Raw genomic sequence first — 10,448 nt, 5'->3', positions numbered from 1 at the left:
ATATCCCAACAAGTAAACATGTTCCGACAAGGAACAACATCTCCATGTTTCCAACAAGGAACAAACTTCAATCTTCACCTGCAACTAGCAATGCTATAAGAGGGGCTGAGCAAAGTGGTAACATAGCCAAACAACGGTTTGCTAGCACAAGGTGGGTTAGAGGCTTGGTTCAACAATATGGGAGGCATGATAAGCAAGTGGTAGGTATTGCAGCATAGGCATAGTAAAAGAGCGAGCAACTAGCAAGCAAAGATAGAAGTGATTTTGAGGGTATGGTCATCTTGCCTGAAATCCCGCAAGGAAGAAGAACGAGTCCATGAAGAAGACAAACGGACGTAGTTGAACGGGTCCTCACACACATGACGTTATCGGAACCAAGCCGAAGAAGAAAAACCGGAAAGAAGCAAACAACATAGTAAACAACCAACACATCAACATGGCATGATGCACAATCGAGTATGATGCATGTCCGGTTTAATGAAGCATGGCATGGCAAAGTGCACAAACAATCCTACAAATTAAGTGGAGCTCATTATGCAACGGAGTTGCATATTGAAGAAAACACCACATGACTTATTTAGTTCTCTCTCATTTATGTACCCAACAATATTAAATTTTGTTAGCATGGCAAGAGGTGAAGCATGATGAAACTATCTAATCTAGGCAAGTTTAAATGAGGCCGGAAGCAACGAACAACAATTCCGGAAACTCCTCATGAGCATATTATAGATTTGGTACTGTTCTGCCCTAAACACAATTTTAGAGTTATTAAACATGCAAAACAAGTACACCATGTTAAACTAGGCATTTTTCTACCCCATTTACATATAAAGATTATTTAATTCGGAGCTACAGTTATTTAGTTATCAAATAAAGCATTTTAGCAAGTTATTTAAACAAATTTAAACAAACAACATTTTAACCATTTCAAACATGCATGAAAGTTGGATATAATTAACCTACACATAAATCTAAGCATTTTTCCTGTATAATTCATTTTAATCCGATGCACCAATTGTGAGTTATTATATGCATGTTGTCTAGGGGGTTTCCTGCACATCTGCTGACTCTGAAAAAAAAGAACAAAACCGCAGAACAGGGAAAAAACCCTATCGGGCCGAATCTGAAGCAAACTGGGTCTACAGAAAGAAAAAACAACAGAGGCTCCGCTGGGCCTCACCATGGGCTTCGGCCCAGATCTGGAAGGCAAAGGCAGGCCGGTGCTGGGCCTCGGAGCACTGCGGCTGGATCGACGAGGAGGTGGAAGGGGCGCAGTCAACGCGAGCAGTGGCTGCGTGCGTTCGCTGTTCGTTCTCTGCTCGACAGAGACAAAGCAGCGGCGACGGCAGGGACTTGACGAACGCGGTGGCGAGGAGAAGACTCCGGCGAGGCAGGGGCTTGGCGCGAAGCTGGAGAGGAGGCCGACTGTGGACGCGGTGGATCTGGGCGGTCGAGCGGGTCAACGCGAGTGGGCGAGACGCTCATCCTCTGCTCCGGGCGGCTGGCCGCTGACACTCTGCTCCTCCCGCAGCGGGACGAAGCAGGGGCGCGGCGATTGGCGAAACGGGGCAGCAGCAGCGGATGGAGCTTCACGGGGAGGCGAGGTGGAGGCCTCCGGGAGCGGAGCAGTACGGCGCGGCACGAGACTTGACCGAGTTCTGAAGCAGATCGGACGGCGGCAGCAAGATGCTTGGAGCTCCATGGCCATGGCAAGGCCTCTAGTCACCTGGTGCTCCGGTCGGCGAGGTCGAGGGAGGCAGAGACGGCAGGGAGGGAAGGTGCTGCTCGGTTCCTGCAGAGACATGAGAGAGAGAGGGGAACACGCTGTGACAGAGGGGCAATGGAGGAAGAAGAGCGAGGGAAGGAGGCAAGGCAGGGCGCTGGGCCTGTGGTCGCCGGCGGCACGCTTGCAGGGAGGTCCGGCGGTTGGGGAAATGATCCGGGCGGCGAGGAAAAGCTCGACGAGACAAAGTCCCTAGATTTTAGGGCTGCTGCCTAGGGGATTGGTCTATATGTAGTAAGTGGATTTTTGGATAGGGGCATTAGGTCCCTCCGATCTTAATCGGACGGATGGGAAAAATAGGTTAGGTAGCCCAAAGAGAAAAACATAGACGTTTTGTAGATGTTCGGTGATGATCCGAATCCAACGGTGACGACTGTCCGGGTCGCGTCCGGGACAGCTTTCGGGCGCGTGCGCGAGGAGGGCCGCGGGCTGACGAGAGAGGTTAGGTAGGGCCTGACGGTGAGAGGTAGTGCAGAAGGCAGAGGGCTGAGAAGAGAGAAGACGAGAGGCCCGGCGACTGTTTTCGGAGATCGAAAACGTCCGACGTTTTGACCGACTATAATGTCGCTATAGTTATCCGTTGGGGCGTCAAACTGACTCCGAACGCGATGAAACCTGGCAGGCGGTCTACTAACAACAAAACAACACCGCACGCCAACTTTCATCCCATTCCGAGAACAATTTTCCGACCACTTCTAAAATAATATTCGGACGTGCCGCGGGTGCGTGCAAGTGTGTCTGGGCTCAGAACGGATAACGGATGGAACTGGGGGAACCCGGACGGATGCAAGTTTCGAAAACATGATGATGCAATACGGATGATGACATGGTAAGATGCAACACGCAAACAAATGACAAGGCAACAAAAGCAAATAAATGGAAGACACCTGGCGCAACGGTCTCGGGGCATCACATCATTTGACCTTTTAAAAAATTTAAGTGATTGTCTAGCCATTTAATGACCGTAATTCAAATTTGAACTACATCTACATGCAACGCCTAACCAAAACGGTTTGAAAAAACATATCCGTGTACTTGTATGCAAGTTAATTCCATGTGCAGTAAATTAGAAGGAATTTTCAAACATATTGGTCTCACGACATGGACACATGCATACGTATGCATGGAGTGACATGGCATTTTAATTCCAAAAAATTAAAAAAATGATCAGAAAAACATGAAACATTGGTTGATTTAATGTCATGCCACTAAGATGATGTGGTAAAAAAATTGTCCTATTTGATGAAAGTTTGGACACACACCCCTCACAAACCGGAGCAACTCACTAGAAGGTTCGTGGTTCCGAGAGGGAACAGTGCATGCTTGATGATGAACATGAGATAGCTTCCTCTTACGGCCTTCAATTTTTATCTACATCTAACATGCACTAATACAACTGTCTGGTGAATTTTTTGAAAATTTAGGGGTCATTTGACCTTTTAAATACATTTAAGTGATTTTCTATTTAATGATCGTAATTCAAATTTGAACTATATCTACATGCAACGCCTAACTATAACGGTTTGAAAAAAAATATTTTTTTGTACTTGTGTGCGAGTTAATTCCATGTACAGTAATTTAGAAGGAATTTTCAAACATATTGGTCTCAAGGCATGGGGGCACATGCATGGAGTAGCATGGCATTTTAATTCCAAAAAAATAAAAAATGATCAGAAAAACATGAAAGCTTGCTGGATTTACTGTCATGCCACCAAGATGATGTGGTAAAAAAATTGGTCTGTTTGACGAAAATTTGGACACACACCCCTCACAAACCGTAGCAACTCACTAGAAGGTTCGTGGTTCCGAGAGGAAACAATGCATGTTTGATGACGAACGGGAGATAGCTTCCTTTTATGGCCTTCAATTTTTTTCTACATTTAACGTGCACTAATACAACTGTCTTGTGAAAATTTGGAAAATTTCAGGGGTCATTTGACCTTTTAAAGACATTTAAGTGATTTTCTAACCATTTAATGACCGTAATTCAAATTTGTATTACATCTACATGCAACACCTAACCATAACTATTTGAAAAATCATATTTTTGTGTACTTGTGTGCGAGTTAAAAAATCATCAGACGATGTGAATATCTCATGTTCAAAAAAGAAAATGTAAAGATCTGGCAAGACAATCGCCCCCCACACGATTGGTAGTCTATCTCGAGGTTTGGTAGGTGAATGGCACGAATCATTAATCAGACACGGTTCTGCATTGGAAATCGTCAGCTATTATGTTCACACATGGATTTTGGCTATTATGTTCACACACAGATTTTGCTGCGGGAATCGTGTGTAATTCAAACTACAATACTCATAAATTCCGGCGACCGGCGTGTGTACTATCCCCGTTGATCTAGATTCTGGCCGCCAATAAATACTACCTTGCTCACATCGTCCCGCCTACATTCTCATCTACATCCTCCCCTCGCTCGCCCTCTCTCTCTCTCTCTCTCTCTCTCTCCCTCTCTCTCTCAAGTCTCTACCATGGCGTCGCCGGTCTTCCCACGCGCCGACGAGGAGTCGCCGCCCCCCGAGGACGGTTACTCGATTAGCAGCGACGCGGACTGAGGGAGTCCTGGATTAGGGGGTCCTCGGACAGCCGGACTATATACTTCGGCCAGACTGTTGGACTATGAAGATACAAGATTGAAGACTTCGTCTCGTGTCCGGGTGGGACTCTCCTTTGCGTGGAAGGCAAGCTTGGCAATTCGGATATTTAGATGTCCTCCCTTGTAACCGACTCTGTGTAACCCTAGCCCCCTCCGGTGTCTATATAAACCGGAGGGTGTAGTCCGTAGGACGACAACAATCAGAATCATAGGCTAGTTTCTAGGGTTTAGCCTCTATGATCTCATGGTAGATCAAATCTTGTAATACTCATATCATTAAGATCAATCAAGCAGGACGTAGGGTATTGCCTCCATCAAGAGGGCCCGAACCTGGGTAAACATTGTGTCCCCCTCCTCCTGTTGCCATCCGCCTTAGACGCACAGTTCGGGACCCCCTATCCGAGATCCGCCGGTTTTGACACCGACATTGGTGCTTTCATTCTGAGTTCCACGGTGTCGTCACCGTAAGGCTTGATGGCTCCTTCGATCATCGGCAATGATGCGGTCTAGGGTGAGGTTTTTCTTCCCGGACAGATCTTCATATTTGGCGGCTTCGTACTACGGGCCAACTCGCTTGGCCATCTGGAGCAGATCGATAGCTACGCCCCTGGCCATCAGGTCAAGTTTGGAAGCTTGAACTATACTGCCGACATCCGCGGAGACTTGATCTTCGACGAATTCGAGCCCATGTCAGGTGCGCCGCACAATCGCGACGAGCATGACTTAGCTCTGCCGCCGGACGATTTTCGGGAGATCACACCTGTGGCTACTCCAGCCTTCAAACTGGAGCAGATCATGTCGTACGAGGATGGATGGATGGACCCCGCCACGGAGCCCGCACACTCAACGGCGATAGAGCCAAATACTGACTTCACCCCCTATGAGACCTGTGTTGCCGGACCCTAGGATTCGTCCCCGGCCACAGGCTCCGAACCGCCTGCGTCCGTGCCTATCGAATCTGATTGGGCACCGATCATGGAGTTTACCTCCGTGGATATTTTTCAATACTCGCCCTTGGGCGACGTACTAAATTCATTGAGGTCTCTCTCCTTGTCAAGAGACCCTTGGCCGAACTATGTCTGGCTTGAGTGGGAAGTGGACGACGAAGAAATTCATTCCCCACCCACCACCCACTTAATAGCCACTGTCGACGACTTAACCGACATGCTTGATTTCGGCTCCGAAGACATCGATGGTATCGACAACGATGCAGGAGAGGAACTGGAACCACCGCCCATAGGGCGCTGGACAGCCACTTCATCGCACGATATATACATGATGGATACACCCAAAGAAAACAATGACGAGGAATGAAAGGATGCAGCGGAGGATAATTCCCTCGAGAAGCAACCAAAGCGACGACGTAGGCGCCACTCCAAATCCCGCCTCGGCAAAAACAACTATAACAACACAAGAAAGAATAATACCCTGGTCGACTCCAAAGGAAGCGACAACCACATGGACCCAGCGACAGAGCAGGATGAACCAGCGGACGGAAAACATAGTACGGAGCCGCTGTCCGATCACGGCGACGCCGAGGGTAAAGTTCATCAACCTGTCTCCGGAGAGGAGAACAGTCCGGACGACGAGACACACATCATCCCGGAAAGGAACTCGGAGCAAGAGGACCTCCATAGAAGGCTTATTGCCACCGCGAGGAGTCTGAAGAAGCAGAAGCAAAAGCAAAGGCTTAAGGCCGCGCAAAATACACTCAATAGTAGATGGAACAAAGTGCTCGACACTGAAGAAAAGTACGGGGGCAGCAGCCACACAAAGAGCTATCCAAAGCGCAAGCTGCTGCCCGAATTCGATGACGAGGCCTTAGAGCCTATAAAGCCAAAAAATAAAATGGCCGATCAGCCGGATCGACCACCCCGTAGCCGCGATAGGGCGGCTAACGATGTCGCACATAAGTCGGCACATGATTTACGTGAGGACTTGCACCAAAAAGCCGGTATGACCAGGTCCATCTAGGGATCTAGGAAGCGCGCTCTGACGCAGAATCAAAACCGAACACTACAACCGTCAGAATGCCATGACACATCCAAATACAGGGGTGCCGCGCACCCCCTATACTTCACCGATGAGGTTCTGGATCATGAATTCCCAGAAGGATTCAAACCCGTCAACATAGAGGCATACGACGGAACGACAGACCCTGGGTCTGGATTGAGGACTCTATCCTTCATATCCATATGGCTCGCAGAGATGATCTCCACGCCATCAAATACTTTCCCCTCAAGTTGAAAGGACCAGCTCGGCACTGGCTAAAGAGCCTCCCCGAAACCTCAATTGGAAGTTGGGAAGAGCTTGAGGATGCTTTTAGGGCTAATTTCCAAGGGACCTATGTCCGACCTCCGGATGCACACAATTTAAGTCATACAATTCAACAGCCCGGAGAGTCAGCCCGAAAGCTTTGGAACAGATTCCTCACTAAGAAGAATCAAATTGTCGACTGCCCGGACGCCGAAGCCTTAGCGGCTTTCAAGTGTCCGGGACGAATGGCTCGCCAGACACCTCGGCCAGGAAAAACCGAGGACAATGGCAACCCTAACAAGCCTTATGACCCACTTTTGCGCAGGCGAAGACAGCTGGCTGGCCCGTAGCGACACCAGCGACCCAGGCACATCTGAAGTCAGGGATGGCAATGGAAAACCACGACGCAATAAAAGCAAGCATCGAATCAATGAAGATAGTACAGACAACACGACGGTAAACGCCGGATTCAGGGGCTCTCGACCCGGTCAACGGAAAAAGCCATTTAAAGGCAATAGAGATGGACTGTCCAGCCTAAACAAGATTCTAGATAGATTATGTCAGATTCATGGCACCCCCGACAAACCGACAAATCACACCAACAGAGAATGCTGGGTCTTCAAGCAGTCCGGCAAGCTAAACGCTGAACAAAAGGGGAGGGAGACACCAAGCGAAGACGAGGATGAGCCTCGCCAGCCGAACACTGGGGGACAGAAAAAATTCCCACCAGAGGTTAAAACAGTGAACATGATTCACGTAACGAAGAGGAGGAGCAAACACGCACTCTGAGACGTATGCACCGTGGAGCCCGTCACCCCCAAGTTCAACCCTTGGTCGGCCTGCCCGATCGCTTTTGATTGCAGGGATCACCCGACTAGTATCCGGCACGGAGGATCAGCTGCCTTGGTATTGGACCCAATAATTGACAGATACCATCTCGCCCGAGTCCTTATGGACGGCGGCAGTAGTCTTAAACTGATATATCAGGACACAATCCGCAAAATGGGGATATACCCGACAAGAATCAGCCAAAGCAATACTACCTTTAAAGGAGTAATACCAGTCCCAGAGGCCCGCTGCACGGGCTCTCTAGCACTAGAGGTTGTATTCGAGTCTCCCGACAACTTCCGAAGTGAAAAGTTAACCTTCGACATCGCTTCATTCCGAAGCGGCTATCAAGCACTACACGGAAGAACGGCCTTCGCTCGTTTTAATGCAATATCGCATTACGCTTATCTTAAGCTTATGATGCCCGGTCCACCTAAATATGCTCTACAGGTATCTCCGAAGGTGTTTGTTGAGTTGGCATACATCGAGATTAGGATTTGTCACTTCGAGTATCGGAGAGGTATCTCTGGGCCCTCTCGGTAATACACATCATAAGAAGCCTTGCAAGCAAAGTGACTGTGGAGTTAGTTACAGGATGATGTATTACAGAACGAGTAAAGAGACTTGTCGGTAACGAGATTAAACTAGGTATGAAGATACCGACGATTGAATCTCGAGCAAGTAACATACCGATGGACAAAGGGAATTACGTATGCTATCATAAGGTTCGACCGATAAAGATCTTCATATAATATGTAGGAACCAATATGGGCATCCAGGTTCCGCTACTGTTTATTGAATGGAGAGGTGTCTCGGTCATGTCTACATAGTTCTCGAACCCGTAGGGTGCGCACGCTTAACGTTCGATGACGATTTAGTGTTATATGAGTTATGTCATTTGGTGACTGAATGTTGTTCGGAGTCCTAGATGAGATCACATATATGACGAGGAGCTCCGGAATGATCTGGAGGTAAAGATTGATATATAGGACGATGATATTCGGACACCAGAAGAGTTTCAAAGTGCACCGGGTAGTCATCGGATCGCCGGAAGGGGTTCCGGACACCCCCGGTAGGTGTATGGGCCTAATGGGCAGAGGGGGGGGGGACAGACCAGCCCACAAGGGGGCTGGCGCGCCCCTCTCCCTGGTCGCCGACCCTATGGAAGGAAAGGGGGGAGGCTAACACCTCCTGCCTTCCCCTTCTCATGGGAGAATGGAAAGGGGGGCACCCTCCCCTGCCTTTCCCCGCTCACCTAATAAGGAAGGGGGCGGCTTGGGGAGGACCCCAAGTAGGATTTGTCCTACTTGGGGCGCCTCCTGGCAGCCTCCCCTCTCCCCCGCCTATATATATGTGGGAGGGGGCGCCACACATAACCACGACAATCTCTTAGGCGTGTGCGGCACCCCCTCCACAGTTTTGTCCCTCGGTCATATTTTCGTAGTGTTTAGGCAAAGCCCCGCGGAGATAGCATCACCATCACTGTCACCACGCCGTCATGCTACCGGAACTCATCCGCTACTTCGTCATCTTGCTGGATCAAGAAGGCGAGGACGTCACCGAGATGAACGTGTGCCGAACGCGGAGGTGTCGTATGTTCGGTACTCGATCGGTTGGATCGCGAAGAAGTTCGACTACATCAACCACGTTAACAAACACTTCCGCTTACGGTCTACGAGGGTACATAGACACATTCTCCCCTCTCGTTGCTATGCATCTCCATGGATAGATCTTGCGTGTGCGTAGAATTTTTTGTTTTCCATGCAACGTTCCCCAACACATGCCCTGCTATTTATCAAGGGCAAGCATTCCAGCAAAGATTCAAAATTGTTCAACAATAAAAATATATATAAGAATTCCAGATAACATAGCCAGCTTTTATACCTGAAGATTGCTACGATATGGTTCATCATCATATCCTTTTTACCTTAAGGTATAGATGAAACTTTCGTGGAAGAAGACATACACTTCAAAAACTGAATTGTCATAATAATTGGAATAGAGGCTAGATTTTCTAAATATGAAAAACAGAAAAAAGATGGTTGCCATCTAACCTGAAATCATGTCTACCCAAATACAATTTCCATTAGCTTGTTATGGAAATTGGAGTAATACAACAAGTCATCAGACAGAAATAGAATCACCAACGGTACTAATTTTTTTCCAGAGAAAGCAACATTAAAGAGAAGCTTAGCAGCCATCCTAAAATCCTAGAAAGTAAGTGAATTCAGATGCATGACCAACATACACCAGTAACCATGCAAATGCTATTTTGTCCACTGGCCTGACCAAATTCTGAATCAGCTAGGCAATGGAAGAACTCAACAAATAGTATAAAAGACTACCAACCCAATCTTCTAGTGCACGTAGCGGCAACTCAATGACTTTCACAAATTAGAGATCAATCTAGGTCTTCATTCAAGTTCACAGTGAAGCAGACTACAAAATAATGATATAAAAAAAGCAACCCGAACTTGGTGGCATGTAAAGAAGACAGCAAATAATAAATGCGTCAGACGAAATGAGATCAAGATACTGCCCCATTTGCTTCCTTGATACCTCTTTTCAAATCCTCAATGACTGAATGATCCAGATGTCGCTAGACTCACTCACTGGCCAGCACAGCAGCAACATCAACAGGCCAGCAATAAGCACCGAGTTCAGTATACAACAAAGCATAACTGCATTAGGCCATCAAAAGCCCAACACCCCAGTGACAAAAGGACCCAACAAGCACGCACATAACAAGCAAGAACACATGCGCACAACACGACATAAGCAAGCACGTATACATCATACAAGCAGCAAGCAGGGGAGGAGGACCATGGAGAGCGCGAGCGGAGACGGAGGGCCATGGCGGCGACCTGCACACCTCATGTGGAGTACGGAGAGGAGGGATAGTCCTACCTTGGCTGGTGTCGTTCATGTAGGGCACGAACCAGTGCAAGACGGCGACACGAAATCCTCCT

Source organism: Triticum dicoccoides, chromosome 4A (genome assembly GCF_002162155.2).
Source record: "Triticum dicoccoides isolate Atlit2015 ecotype Zavitan chromosome 4A, WEW_v2.0, whole genome shotgun sequence".
In the NCBI taxonomy this organism is placed as follows: Eukaryota; Viridiplantae; Streptophyta; class Magnoliopsida; order Poales; family Poaceae; genus Triticum; species Triticum dicoccoides.
The sequence above is the reverse complement of the archived record's forward strand: the minus strand, read 5'-3'. Positions refer to the sequence as shown.